Here is a 6347-nt window from a genome sequence, read left to right as displayed (position 1 = left end):
GGCCACCCCCCACCCCTGCACTCATGCTCTCTCTCTCAAATAAATAAATAAAATCTTTTAAAAATAATAATAAATTAGCTCATCTAATCCTAACATAAACCACAAAAGATTAAAAAGATCTTTAACCAAATTGTAGTGATATGGAAACAGGCTCAGAAAGAAAATGACTTGCCCCAGATCACACAGCCAGATGGAGGATTTGAATCCAGGCCCACCTGGTTCAAAATCTTGTGCTGCCCTTCTGTTCTGCAGACCCTGCAGTTCCGGAAGCCACGATCGTAAAAGATTCCCACCAGGCTCTAGTAGGAAGAGAAGTAAGAAAAAAAATTTTTAGGGCCATTTAGCCAGAAAGAGAGAACTAGCAGTGGTGACGTGCAAATAGTCTTCAGACACTTGAAGGACTGTATTTGACCCAGAACACATCATTTCTTAACCCTCCCTTCCCCTAGAGGATAAAAATGTTTTTCAGTGTTAATCATGTGATAACCAATACAGATCATTATTTTCTCCATTCATTGTTTCATTTTATTTTTTAAATATTTTTATTTATTTGAGAGAGAGAAAGAGCGAGCACCAGAGGGTGAGGGGCAGGAGAGGGAGAAGCAGACTCCCCGCTGAGCTGGGAGCGGTTGGGGGGGGAGGTAGGGCTCAATCCCATGACCCCCAAGATCATGACCGGAGCCAAAGTCAGACGCTTAATCGACTGAGCCACCCGGGCTCCCCCATTCTTTCATTTTAAAACAATTACCAGGAAGTAGGAATGCATTTCAATTTTAAACGTATTAGTGAATTCAGTAAAAATATCATGTGTGAACTAAAATTAGCAGTAACCAAACAAAAGTATTACATCTTGCCGTTCACACTGTGTTTCACAGTTTTCAATTTTAAACACAAATAAAAATTCCAAGTGGCCTTATAAAATGACCGAGTTAGAGGTAGGCTAAGTTCTATTTCTTCATCGTTATAATCGCTGTAGTATCGTTGTTGTTGTTGTTCTTGTTGTTGTTTAATCTACTGTTTAAAAGAGGACTATACAGTGCCATAGGGGCTGGAGTCATGACCATCCCCAGTGATTTTATACCGTTAAAAACTTACTCTTGAAACCAGATGGCTGAGACCAGCTGTGCCAGGGACCAGCCGTATCACTGGGAATTCTCCGAATTAACTTCCCTACAAGTAGATGACAATGTTTATTAAAACATAAACAAAACCAAAACCAAAAACCCAAAGGTAAGTTATTAAAAAGTGCTAGTTTTACATTTATATTATTGTGTTCTATTTTAATTTATATTATATGCCTATTATATAATCATTTATATTACTGAAACCCAACAGTACAGCAATTCTTTTAGAATTTAAATCAACTGGGGAGTGTAGGGGGGAGATTATGTTATACCTGACATTGGTGAGAACTGCTATTGCATTTTGAAAAAACTAACTTTTAGCTCGATTTATCATTACATTAAAATTCTCTACATGAAATGTTCCCCCTTCAGAGCTGGCTGGACTAATGGGTGTAAGCAGTTCCTCCCTTTGCTTCTTCCTCCAGGAGGGCAAGATGTCTCAGTGAGTGGTGGCAGCCACTTTGTGACCATGAGGGGAGTCACGACTCAGTGAAGCTGATGCTATGGACTGCTGAGAAGGAAGATGGAGAGAATCTGGGCTCCTAATGATGCCACAGAGTTGTCCTTAGCTGCCCTGGGGAAGGCTGTGGGTGAATAAGGTTTCTGGGGAGAAGATGGGAGAATTTTAATCAAGGTTAAAAAATTACCCCTTCTTTATAGCTTTCACTTTGTTTCCCTTATTTCAAGAACTACACTTTTGATGGGTCTTGACCTGTTCTTTTTTTCCATTCCCCTACTTGTTCCCAAAATATAAAAAGGGCAAAGTGAGGGTGGCCTGGGGACCACCCTTAAACTTGCAACTGGTGTCTGAGGTGAGGGCAGTCTTGTGAAAGGTTATGTCTCTCTCCTTGAGTTTCGCCGACTCATTGCAGAAGTGTCTGGCCATCTGCCTAAAATAACACCCCCATTTCCTTGCAGTTTGGGGGGTATGAATTTCCACCACAGCTGCTAGGGAACTGCACTTTATTGATCTGAAATCCAATTATTCCTGAGCCAAGGCTTCCGCGTGTTCAGGCAAGGTGGAATTCACGCTCGGTCATAACTCGGCTTCCTATTTTTAGTCTTGTACAAAGGTCATGGGACTCCTCTACAGGCAAACATGTTTGAGGGGGGCCTTCTGGCCTTTCGTCTACACTGGTTACGCTGATATGCCCTGGGTCCAAGCCTGTGGACCCCCCACCAAGGCTGGTAAGACCACTATTTCTGTGCCAAGCTTTGGTGCAGGCGTCTTGGTTCAGACCAGCTGCTCCAGACCCGGGATCCAGCCTCTGCGAGTTTTGCCTGCATCGCTGATCCTCAGGAACCCCAAACCATGTCTCCAGTCTTGGGATAGCTTCCACTTCCCAGAGGATAGGGGCTGCTGCAAGCCTCTCCAAGCTCCTTCCTCCACCAGCTCCCCCAGACGGTCCAGGGTTATCTCCTTGCTACCGGCCTTTAGAAACTGGGCTGGCCTCTCTTCTCTGTAGGTGGGCGTGACCCTGGAGTTGTGCAAAATGGCAGCCCTCTGATCTTCCCTTCCTCTCCGCACCGCCTACTTCTCTCTCCTACCTTTGCACCACTCACGCCCTCCCTTCCTCCTGCCGCTCCAGCCATCACCCATCTCTGTAAAAATGTCAGAGTCCCTACCGAAGCCCCTTTTTGTAAATTGCTAAGTACACAGTTCCCGGAGTCTGCTGACTATCAAAAGCCTTTCTTCTCCGGAGTTTCTGCTGACTCGCAGAGGGGAACAGAGGGACTTTGGTCTCACCATTTGTTGACTCCTCTGGGGGCAGGAGCGGGGAGGACGGGGTTGGCTGGAACAGTGGGGGTTTCCATGCCAGACAGTGGCTGGTCTCGTCTCAGTGTATGTAAAATCAAACATATCTCCAACCACCAAGATTAATTTCCTTCTGAAAACATTCCCTCCTATCTGCATGGAAAATTAATATTTCTCCAAGTCACCGCGTTTTGATTGAATTTCGTGAGAACCAGTAACCCTGACCTTATTATGCTAAGGGAACATTACCCCTCCCTGCTTGGGGTCACATTACAAAGACTTCTCATATGAGCAGCTCACAGTGAAAGGGCCATGCCCAAATGGCTCAAGTGTGTGTGTGTGTGTGTGTGTGTGTCTCTCCCCGGCTACAGAAGGGGCAGATGTCAATCTTGTTTGACCAGGGCCACACTTACTAAGCGCTTCCACTGTGTCTGGCATACAGTAAGTGCTGAATGACTGGACGGCTATTATCATTTCTAGCTAGTTATACATCTAATAGACATTCTTCCCATTTTTCCTTAGTAACAGAATCCCGATCCTCGAATAAAGATATTTCCCTGCTTCTCTTGCAACTAGGCATGGCCATGTGACTGGCCATGGCCATTTTGGTCCATGAACGGTAGGTAGAAATACCCTATAAACCTCTAGGAGTCTGGGGTGCCTGGATCAGGTAAGCATCCCACTCTTGATTTCGGATCAGGTCCTCATCTCAGAGTCCCAGGACCAAGCCACGCGTTGGGGAGTTTGGTCATCTCTCACACTCTCTTGCTCGCTCTCTCTCAAATAAATAAATAAATCTTAAAAAAAAAAAAAAGACTCTAAGAGCCTCAGCTTTTAATTCAGTTCTGACACTCACTACCCAGGCTTAGTGCAGACCCCACAGGTTAAGGGCTTAGTCCCTCAAGACTGCCTCCATCTCAGATGCTGGTCACAGGTATTGGGCTCCCAGGGTACCCACACTTCTGTCCGACTTGGCATCACATCAGAAGCTCCCATGCATGACCCCATCCTCAGTTTCGATCATCTGTTATAATGGCTCACAGGACTCAGGGACACACTTGACTATTATTGGCTTATTAGAAAGGACATGATAAAGGGTACAAATACCAGCCAGAGGAAGAGGTACCTAGCGCGGGATTTGAAAGGGTCCGCAGCACAGGAGCTTCTGTCCCGGTGGAGTTGGGGAGGGGGTGCGCCACCTTCCCAGCACAGGACATGCTCACCGACCTGCAAGCTTTCCCAACTCTCTCATTGAGGATTTTGACGGAGGCTTCGTTATACAGCTATGGTTGATCAAATCACTGGCCGTTGACGATTAACTCCGTCGGCAGCCCCTCCCCCGTCCTTAGAGGTCAGGGGTGGGTGGGAGGGGCTGAAATTTCTAATTCTCTATTAGGGTTCTGGTCTCTCCGGTTTTGAGCCCCCACAGCGCCCCCGCCCACCAGCCGTCAGTCATCTCATTAACATACAAAAAGACAGTTTTATCCTCTTGAGATTCCCAGGATCTTGGAAGGTCTTAAATCTAGAACGGGGACTAAGGTCAAATAGTGTAACAAAACATGCTCCTACCGCCCCTGTCACTCCAGTTTACACGGGTTTAGGGGCTCGGTGCCAAGATCCAGGGACGAAGTCCAAATACATCTTTCTTAGCTCATCAGTATCACGGTAACCTCCGTTGTGTGGTGGTCTGGTCTGCACTCTGCCCGGTGCCCCGGGAGTCTCTCTGTGTCCGATGGTTACCTTTGGCAAGTGGAAAGACCAGCCGGAAATTGCGGGGCAGGTCAGTGCGCTGGAGATGGAGGTAATTACTCCCTCCCACCTCCTGGCTTGGAGTCACGTGGTTCTGGCCCCTCAGGACAGCCCTTTTCCAAAGCCCTGGAGGCCATTCCCACCCTCACCTGTGCGGGCCCCAGCCCCCATCCCGGATACTCCAGCCCTTGGGTTTTCCTACACCTGCTCCCACTTTGCTACAGAGCCCCTTTACGGAAAGCCTCCCCACATCATCTCATCTGAGCGTGCCGGCTGTATCCTGCCAGGACCCTGTAAAAATGAAGCAGCACAAAAGACAAGCCTTCATCCCACTCCGTCCGTCCTCCGGTCTTTGGGTTTCCCTCCCCTGAAACAACCAACGTTCCCAGGCTCCTTTGTATCTATCCATCCATCAGAAACACGATCACCTGGTTCTTGTTTGCCGGTTTGTTTTGGATTGTCAATTACCTGTGAATCTCGAGGCCCACGGAGGCATGTGAATGGATGTGACTCCGTGCCAGGTCCTGAGGACCCCCGCCCGGTTCAGCTCGATATCCCTCTTGTCCCTTCGTATGCTCGCAAGGGCCCTGTTTTCGGGGGGAGGGGGGGTGAAGTCCAGAGGCTGGGCGTGTAGTATGTGCTCAAAACAGTAGCTATTTTTATCAGGCTGAAAACTAACATTCCATCGATGCCCGCTGGCTGCAGAGACTCAACCGCGGTTTCTCTCGTTGCATTATCACAACCACCCCGTGAGGCCCACATTACCCGACTTTGCAGATGAGGGAAGGGAGGCTCGATATGCTTCTGGGACTCGGTTAGCCACGGGGCTAGTACGCAGCAGAGCTGGCAAGTTTGGTGTCTGGGCAGCAGCACTGCCTAGCTCTGGGGCTGACGCGTGGACTCCGGCTAACTCACTGCTTCACTTCGATTCCTGGTCCGTGCATTATAGGAAGTCTCTCTGGGAAGTCTCTCTTTTGCTTCTAAACGCACGGAGGGCAGAAGCCACAACGGAGACACCCACGGAGCTGTGTGAGACAGAGTTTCTGCAACTTGCCTTATCCTGAGAAAATTGCCCACGGTCTTGGTCAAAGAAGAGATTCTCTGTCAATTTCTGCCAGAGTCTGATTCAGGAACAATGAGGGCGGGGCCTTGGAATAGGAAACTTTTTCACGCTGCGGCGGGGAGTTTTTAAGGAGGCGGCAGTGACGGAAACTTTTGCTGCGTGGAAGTAGAGCGCCCTCTGCTGTCAACGCGGAGGATGACATCAAGGCGGAGGAAGGCACTGCGGGGGCGCAGGTCCCTCTCTTCCACCTGTGTTTTTCTTTTTTTTTTTCTTTTTTTCTTTTTTTTTTTTTTTAAAGATTTTATTTATTTATGTGCCAGAGAGACAGCCAGCGAGAGAGGGAACACAGCAGGGGGAGTGGGAGAGGAAGAAGCAGGCTCATAGCGGAAGAGCCTGATGTGGGACTCGATCCCAGATCGCCAGGATCACGCCCTGAGCAGAAGGCAGACGCTTTAACGACTGCGCTACCCAGGTGCCCCCCACCTGTGTTTTTCTGTCTCTTGTCTTTGTTCTACCCTTGAGGGTCACTATGTGCCCATATCAGAACTGGGCAGGGGTTAGGGAAATAAAAAGGCAGGGTTCTCCTGCTCTCACGGAGTTTACAGTCTAATTGTACTGACAGGACACCTTCAGAAGAAACAGGTTCAGAAAGCGT

The 6347-nt window shown here is 48.3% G+C and overlaps 1 long non-coding RNA gene across 1 annotated transcript; it reads right to left on the bottom strand.

The window, feature by feature from the left end:
• Positions 1–211: 211 nt before the first annotated feature.
• LOC121099982 lies at positions 212–5971 on the bottom strand. The gene is made up of 3 exons (XR_005831705.1): positions 5098–5971; positions 1096–1170; positions 212–299 (listed from the first exon to the last, which is right to left on the bottom strand). It is a non-coding gene; the product is annotated as an uncharacterized LOC121099982 (long non-coding RNA).
• Between the last annotated feature and the right edge of the window lie 376 nt (positions 5972–6347).

The sequence above is a fragment of the Ursus maritimus genome, unplaced genomic scaffold (assembly GCF_017311325.1).
Source record: "Ursus maritimus isolate PB19 unplaced genomic scaffold, ASM1731132v1 scaffold_33, whole genome shotgun sequence".
Lineage (NCBI taxonomy): Eukaryota > Metazoa > Chordata > Mammalia > Carnivora > Ursidae > Ursus > Ursus maritimus.
This window is presented reverse-complemented; position numbering and strand designations above follow the sequence as displayed.